Raw genomic sequence first — 9,197 nt, 5'->3', positions numbered from 1 at the left:
CTCACCCTCGGCTTCCTCCTGTCCTTCCTCCACATAAGATTTTCTAGTAGATCAGCAGTACCACATTCCAGAATCAATTATTTTTTACCCATTATATCAGGCCGATTCCTCAGGCGCTGTTTTATTTTTATTTCATTTATTAAGGTGGTAATCAACGAAGCCTTTCAATCCTCATTCTTTGCTCAACAGTCGCCTTTAGCACTGATTTTGACGAGTGTACGAGTCACTAAATCTTTTCTGGACGATGATGGATTATTTTAGGTTGTTTTTGTAACATCAAGAGGATTTAATTTGGCCCAGAAGAGGTCTTTCGTAGGGAGGGAGTTACAGGCTTTATTTTGTAACCCTCCCATTTGAAAAGGTCTGGTCTAAGCTAAATATAGTGGTCTACAGAAAACGATAATCACGCTGAAGGGGTTAGCGTGAACAATGAGCACTATACTCCTTTTACTCTATCTTGGCCCAAATTTTCGTCTCTCTGAAGCTTATATCTTGTAGCTCAGAGACAAAGACAATACTAGGCTCTACATCCTTTCCACAACACATCTTCATTAGCACCTTTTTATAATGTGAATCTACTGTAAAAATTCTACAGCGAAGATAAGATTGAAATTTTAGGCCAGGTTTGAGTAAAAAGGGTATAGTAGAACAGTTATCACTGAATCCAAAATCAACTCCATACTTTTCTGAATGAAGCTTGCTGTTTTGAATTCTCTTCGTCGAGATGCAAACTAGTCTAATTGTAGATGTGGTCATTCATCTCGTCCTTATTTCATATCATTTTATATTTTCCTTCATGTTCCCGCCCTCCTCCCTCTTATTCCCTCTTTCCATATCTCTTTCTTTTCCTATATTATTTCCTATCCTTGTCTCTCCGTCCCCTCCTTCTCTCCCCCCCCCTTTCTCTGTCTCTCCTCCTCTCCCCCTCCCATCTCTCTCTCTCTTTACCTGCCTGCCTGCCTACCTACCTACCTACTTACATGTCTCTATTTCTATCTATCTATTTGGTAATAGCCTGACTGAAAATGAAAAACAAGGCTTAGTAGTGAAGTGCGTGGTCTTCCTGTTTCCCTTCTTCTCTCTCTCTCTCTCATCCCCTCCCTCCCGTCTCTCCTCTACCCCTTCTTGCTCTCTCTTTTACGTCTCCCTCACAATAAATATATATATATATATATATATATATATATATATATATATATATATATCTTCCATGGAACCTTCTTTTTCTTCCCTATTCAACCCAGTCTTCCAACCCCTTAAAATTTTTTCCCCTTTTCACACCCCACTCTAAGTTTCCCCTTCTTTCTTTCTTTTCCCTCCTACACTTTCCTTGTTATACCTTCTTTCCCTCCTGCTCTCTCAGACTTTCCTATTCTTTCCCTCCTAAGCTCTCTCTTCTTTCCTAAATTCCCTCCTAATCCCTCCTGTTTCCTCCATTCCCTCCATCCGTCTCCTTCTCTCCCCCATTACTTACCAGCATCCTGACTCCAAAGGTTATCCAGTCCTCTCTCGCACCCCCCTCTCCCCCCTCTCACGTCCACTCACCGACACATTCACCTCTTCTCAATAATTCTTTTTCTTTTCCCACACCCCGCCTACACAGAATCAGCTCCTCACCTCCAGACACATATCTTCCACATAATCCTCCTCCCTCTGCCTGTCCCTCCTCCCGTCTCTGTCCATTCAACCCTCCCCCCTTCCTCCTTTTTCCCCTACCTCATGCCAACTAAACAAGTTTCCCCTCCTATCCTCCACCATACCCTCCCTTCCCCGTCTCTCTTCCCTACCTCGTTCTCTTCCATACTCTCCTTCCCCCCGTCTTTCTCCCCTACTCCATTCTCTCCCATAATCTCCCTCCCTTCTAACTCCCTATCTTCGTCTTCTCTCATACTCTCCCTTCCCCCTCCTCGCTCCCCCACCCCGTCCTCTCCCTCAGACATATATTTTGCATTTGTCATCCCTTTTCTTGTCCATTCTCTTGTTCCCTTCTCACAACCACCCACACAGATTTCCTTTCCCCCCACTCCTCCTCCCCACCTCCCCCTTCTCTCCTCCTCCCCACCTCCCCCTCCTCTCCCCCTCCTCATCTCCCCCTCATCTCCCCCTCCTTATCTCCCCCATGTTTCCCCTGCATTTAAATACATGTCCAATTCTCGTTGATTTTTCTTCTTTAATTTTCCTATGCCCCTCCCACTCAGTTTCCTTTCTCTCTCTCTCTCTCTCTCTCTCTCTCTCTCTCTCTCTCTCTCTCTCTCTCTCAGACACATATTTTCCACATAACTTTTTCCCCTCCTCCCCCTGCCCATCCTCTCTTCATTCCTCTCCCTGTCCACCCCCCTCCTTCCTCCATCTCTTTCCCCTCCCACACCCCATCCAAACGAGTTTCCTCTCTTCTTCTCTCCTATATTGTCCCTCCCCTTCTCTCCCCTATCACGTTCTCCGCCTCAGACACACAAATCCACATAATCTCGCTCTCCTCCTGTCCGTTCACCCATCCACTCCCCCTCTTTCCCCTCCAAGACAGGTTTCCCCTTCCCTCTTCGTCCCACCCCTTTCCTTTCCCCTCTATCCCCTCTTCTTCAGACACATACCTTCCACATACTTTCTCTCAAATCCTCCCTTTCCCTGCCCACATCTCCCTCCTTCCCTTTTCCCTCCCACACCCTTTCCATGTAAGTTTCCCTTGCCCTCCTTCTCCTTTACTCCATCCTCCTCTCTCCCCTACACCCTCAGACACATATCCAAATATCCTTCGTTCCTCTCAAAGTTCCTCCTCCTCAGATGCACTCTCTCCCTGCACTTCCTTCCTGCTTCACCTCTCTCCCTCTCTCTCTCTCTCTTCCATCCGGCACAAGTTTCCCCTTCTCCCCTTCACCCCCTACCCTCATGCCTCAGCTCCTACACCTTCAGCCACATATTATCCACATATCCGCCCTTCCTCTCAAAGCTCCTCCTCCTCTCACCATCTCTTTCCCTGCTCATCCTCCCTACCTCCCTCCTCTTTCCCCTCTCTCCCCCCAGCCACACAAGTTTCCCCTTCTCCCCATCCCCACCCCCTGTCCTTCTCTTCTCTTGCCCCCCACCTGAGACCCGCCGAACCGCATACCTGGCCAAGATTATCACACCATCTTCACGTCCCCCTGATGGACTCGCCTCTAATGGCAGGTGTGCTTGCCCGGGATGCCAATTTACCCCATAAACGTAAAGGGTATTGAAATATGGAAATAATGGATAATGGACCAATAAAATGCCGTGGAAGCAGACGAAGGAGGGGAGTGGGATTTTTGTCGTGAAAGTTAGGCTCTGGTGTTGTATATACCCCGTCGGAAATAAATGCTTTTGGAATCGATCGACGCGGTGTGGAAATCTAAAATAATAGTTTGGCGATGCTGTCCTCTAGTAAATCTATTATTGAGGCCGGCCGGGGTTCAGGGACACTGGAGGGACAAACTGGGAGTCTATTTCTGTTTTCCCGACATAAGGACAGAGGGACAAAAAACAAAATGGAAAACAGGCTGACATTTAAGACTTTTAGTAAGTTTCTAACCAAAGCCACTTCTTTCCCCCAAACGTATATGCTCAACCTATCCAGAAAGCAAAGTGAAAAATAGACTGGACTTCAATTACTATCTAAGCCAAAGACACGTATCTTCCTCTTCAAACTTACTTAGTGTGCCTATCCAGAGAGTGTAATGTAAAACAGTCTGGATTTTAATATCTTTCTAACCAAGGAGGGCTTCACTAAACACTTATCTTCCTATTCTGACCTGTTCATTATACCCTAGAATATAATTAATGGATGGGAGAAGAAGCATGGAACTGTGTACTGCGGGGACTATTGTACAGGTAGGCTTCGGGTACAGGAAATTTTGTTTAAAGGGCTTTGTGGGTGAGGGTGTAAGTGACAGTTGGAGATGTTATGACTGAAGTACCGCCTTCTATTTGGGGATAAACACATCCAGGACAGCATTCTTGCCCCCAAGCCAAAGTGCTGGATCAGGAAACGGGAGTTTGCCCCTGTAACAATCTTCGAGGGATGAGGTGTCGTAGGAATGTTGGTAGTGTGGAAGTGCTCGCAGGTCTCAGGTAAAGGTGACTCTCAGGTGAGGATGGAAATGTTTGTGTCCTGTCCACCGTTATCTGATAGGCCGTTGTGAGTCGAAATGTATCTAGGTGGCAAGCCCAAACAAGAAAATTATTCATGTTTAAAGGTGTCCTACAGATTGCCCTTCGGTGAGTGATGGTTCTGAGGCAAGTCTGGCTGTAAAGTAACCCGTGGCTCCAAGGTAAACCAGGATGAGGAAACTGTACCATTCTTACTCTAAGTTTGCCTGAAATTTCTGTATTATATTTCCATCTTGAATGGTGAGTAGTAACAATAGATTAACACTAGCATATGAAACTACTCACAAAGAAGTGCCTTGGAAAGGATGTAGGGCCGCGGTATTGTCTTTTCCTGCCACTGAGCTACGTGAATTAAGCTGCAGAAGGACGAAAGTTTGGGTCAAGTTAAAATAAAGAGTATAGTTCTTGTCCGACTGTTCCTCCCGTCCCCTGTTCCATTCTGAGGTTAACCCATTTAGATCGCTATTGGGCCTTACCTACAGTGAAAGAGAGATAGAGATAGATAGATAGATAGATAAATAGATAGATAGATAGAGATAGATAGATAGATAGATAGATAGATAGATAGATAGAGAGAGAGAGAGAGAGAGAGAGAGAGAGGAGCTTTAATGGGACACTGCGGCTAGGCGGAGATTAAGTGTATTTTCTTCTCTTGTAATTGAAGGAATCCCAGGTACACCTTACCGAAATATCAGGTAAATCCAAATTAATCCCAGGATAATCCAAGGTAAATTCTAAATAGTTATAAAGTAAATCCTAGGTTCATTAATGGTAAATCCAGAATTATCTAGTAAAGCCAGAGCAAAATCCAGGTAAACTGCAGGTAAAATAAAGTTAAATCCTAAGTACCAGGTAAATTCAAGGTCACTCTTAGGTTAAAAAAAAAAAAATAGTGTAAATTCCAGGTTGATTCTAATTAAATCCAACATAAAATATAAGGGATATCGCAGGCAAATATTTGATAACGTGTAAATTGAAGAAAAATCTAGGTAAATCGCAGGTAAACTGTAGGTAAATCCCCTGTAAATAGAAGGTAAATTTCAGGTAAATGGTAGGTAAACCCCAAGTAAATGGTAGGTAAATTCCAGGTAAATGGTAGGTAAACTGCAGATAAATGGTAGGTAAACCCTAGGTAAATAGTAGGTAAATCCCAGGTAAATGGTAGGTAAATACCGTAAATTCCAGGTATATGGTAGATGAATCTCAGTTAAGGGTAGGTAAACTCCAGGTAAATGGTAGGTAAATCCCAGGTAAACGACACGAATATTCAAGTAAATCCTTATTAAATCCCAGGTAAATCCTACATAGCTCACAAAGGAGGAAAATATGAGGACAATGTTAGGTACAGTAAATCTGAGGAAGATATATAATAATGTAAAATCCAGGTAAATCTGAAGGAAAATAATATGTACAGGTAAATCCCATGTATATTCCAGGTAAACACAGGTAAATACTAGGTAAATTCAAGGTAAGTATTGGATAAATACGAGGTAAATCCCACGTAATCTATCGAAAATAGCAGGTAAATCCAAAAAATATATAGATAGATAGATATAGATAGATAGGTAGATAGATAAATAGATATAGACAGATAGATACAGATATAGATACAGATTCTGGAGGGAAAACAATGAAGGGAAAATCTAACCTTAGGGAGATTTCAAGGTTAATCACAGAAAAATTCCATATAAATCACCAAAAAAATCCCAAGCAAATCCTTCCTAAATCCCCCAAATAAAGATGTGTGTGTGTGTGTGTGTGTGTGTGTGTGTGTGTGTGTGTGTGTGAGATAAAAAAAAACACCGAGGGGGAAAAAGCCACTCCCTGTTGGCTGCGAGGTGAGGTCAGACAGGGGGTCGAATCCTCTGAGGGTGGTGTCATCCTCAAAATACGTACAGGGAGGAGCGCGCGCAAGCGCGAGCACACACACACACACACACACACACACACACACACACACACACACACACACACACACACACACACACACACACACACACACACACACACACACACACACACACACATTAAGCACTATTTATAAACATATGTATCCTCAGGATATTAAGAAAGCAGGAAGCAGACTCGGTGAAGTGTTTGTTTATTTCGTGTTCATTTTACACCAATACACGGAGAATATTTTAAACTGAAAGTATTAACCTCTTCAAAATGATGACAGATAGATGGCTAGATAGACAGATAGATAGACTGGCAGATAGACAGAGACAGACAGACAGAGTGATTGATAGGTAAATACATACAAACAGACAGACAGACACTAAGAAGATGAGGATGGAAGTATGAAAGTAGCCATAAAATTACCTGTAAAAGTAAAAGATAAGTGTGTTCACTGAAAAAAAAAATATATATATATATATTTCCTCGTATTTACATCATAATATGCATGATTTTTTAACCCATTCAGTTCATTTTTTTTTCTGTCCTCCGAGGAATTGTTTGAGTTCGGGAAAGTGAGTGTGTGTGTGTGTGTGTGTGTGTGTGTGTGTGTGTGTGTGTGTGTGTGTGTTTATTGTAGGAGATGTGTACACAGTCTTCTTTAACCACGTCACTACGAGAGGGCAGAACCTTAGCTGAAAATTCGTCTAGTGGTACAGTATTAAGCACATTATATAAAGATCATCATCCTGGCAATGGAGTTTACAGTTTCAGTAACACGATTTTTCACTTTCTACTACCTCCAATAACTCTGTAGAAAGACCGAATTAGTTAAGGGGTTAATGATGGTTAATTTTTATTATACTAATTATATCTCCTCAGTTCATAAAGAGTTAAGTAAAAGTGTATGACCCTGTTAAAAATGTATTATAAGAGTCTCGCAGTCAAAGGATAAGTCTAAAGAGGAAGAACTGTATATTTCACCGACTGATAAAACCCTGAGGAGAAATAAGCTTAAACTTTATAATTACTATTAGACATAAAAGAAAATCGGAACAGATTATCAAAAATATACTTGCATAATTTGAATCTAAATCCTTCGTTTTGAGGGATTTTTTCTAGTGAATAAAAGCTCGACTGGTGGTGGAAAAAATATAGTAGAAAGTCTTCCACCGAAAGAAGTTTTTCTTTTTTTTTTTATTAATTTTAATCATTTCACTTCGACGAGTGTTTCCAGAGTCAATAGGAATAATATAGAAAATTCACCACAGTAAAGTATTGAAGGTGCAGTGGCTAAAGCTGGATTAAGGCTGTACTTTTTTATCCTTTGACTGACTGGTTTTCTTTCCTTCTGAATAAAATCTCATTGGGTTAGGCAGAATAAAAGACAGCCGAGACATTTCTTCATCCCTAAATGGTTAAGGTTCTTTTATTTAACCAACATCGTAGCCTATACAGTTAGTGCCACTATAATTCTGTGCAGGGTCAGATTTGCAATTCAGAATCATATAATTTATTCTGGTCTATTTCATATCATATTCTTCAGCCTGAAAAATGATCTCATGTACTGAAATGCTTAACTGAACTTTCTAGCGTCGTCAATCAAACCCTCCACCTTAGTCATCCACCATAAAAAAGTAGTGTCCTTGTGCACAAACGTTGAAACAGTAGGGAGTGGCAGTCCACAATGGTATGGTGTTTAGTTGTGAGGGAAGAACGGCTACAAGACACAGATGATGAAGCAGAAGAGAGTGACAGGAGACAGTGAGGGCATGGTGTAGGTTAGGAGGGTAAGTTAGACGCAAGGCACAGATAGTGACATAGAAGAGGGTGACGATAGTAACAGAAGACAGTACAGGTATGGGTCAGGTAAAAAGGACAAGTCAGTCACAAGGCACACCAGTCCTGTATGAGACAGTCCTAGCATGTATTCAATATGGACGGTGGGTGTTAGCGCCGAAGTGGTGAGATGTACAGAGGTGTATGGTATGTAGGAGGACTACTGGGCCTTGAGTGCAGGCTGTGAAGCCTATGCCCAGAGTCGGACACATAAAAAAAAAAAAAAAGAAGATGGCGAAGATAGTGACAGAAGACAGTGCAGGGATAGAATGAGTTAGGAGGGTAAATTAAATACAACGCACAGACAGTGAAACAGATAGCGACAGTAGACAGTGCAGGTATGATGTAGGTTAGGAGGGAAGTAAGTTAGACACAAGGCACAGACAGTGAAACACAAGACAGTGATAACAGACAGTGCAGGGATGGTGTACGTGAGGAGGGTAAGCCAGATACAAGACACAGACGATAAAGCAGAAGACAATGGGAGTACACATTGGTATGGTGTAATTTAGAAGGAAGGTGGGACAGGTACAAAGCACAAGTGGTGAAGCATAAAACAGTCATAGTAGATGGTGGTTTGGTATAGATTTTGGTAATCTTGCTGTTGTGTTAACTTGTGATCTCCTACCCAAAAACTCAGTGGCAGTCAATGGGGCTCGAATCCACTCTAGAGCTTCCCCCTAAAGTAATGTCAGTGCAAACCCGTCCGAGCCGCCCAATGACCTTTAATTTTATTTTATTTTTTCCCTGCATACCTTTCTCATCCCCCCAGCAACACCTCCCTCCCACTCGCACTCCCTGACACTTACCATCCCCTTTCCCATTGACTTAACCCTCACACCGACATCCCTCCCCCATCCCTCCCCTCACTCCCCCTTCACCCAGCTCTCTTACTCCTCCCTCCGTTGCCCCTACTCCTCACCCCACTCCCCTGCATTACCACACACGCCTCCCTCACCCTCTCAACCCTCACCAAACTCCACCCTTCACCAGCTCCCTTACCCAATTGCCCCACTCTTTTCCTTACTCCCCTACCTCTCTCCCCCATCCCCTTTACTAGCACACTCCTCTTCCCCATCCTTCCCTAAACTTACCCATCCCTTTCCCCCATTCTTCCCTTAGCTCTCCTTCACCCTTTTCCAACTCCTTCACCTCACACCCCTCGCCATTCCCCCTACTATCCCCACTTCCCCACCTTTCCCTTTAGTCGCCCCTCACTCCCCCCACCTTTACTCATCATTCTCACCTTCCACCTCATTAACCACTCTCATTAACCCTTTCGCTGTCCTCAACGCACTTTGGTATTGCATTCACACTTAAGGGAGATTATTTGTGGA

The sequence above is a fragment of the Coenobita brevimanus genome, chromosome 111, assembly GCF_032717465.1.
Source record: "Coenobita brevimanus isolate Jiangsu-jjx chromosome 111, ASM3271746v2, whole genome shotgun sequence".
Classification (NCBI taxonomy): domain Eukaryota; kingdom Metazoa; phylum Arthropoda; class Malacostraca; order Decapoda; family Coenobitidae; genus Coenobita; species Coenobita brevimanus.
Note: the sequence above shows the minus strand (reverse complement) of the source record.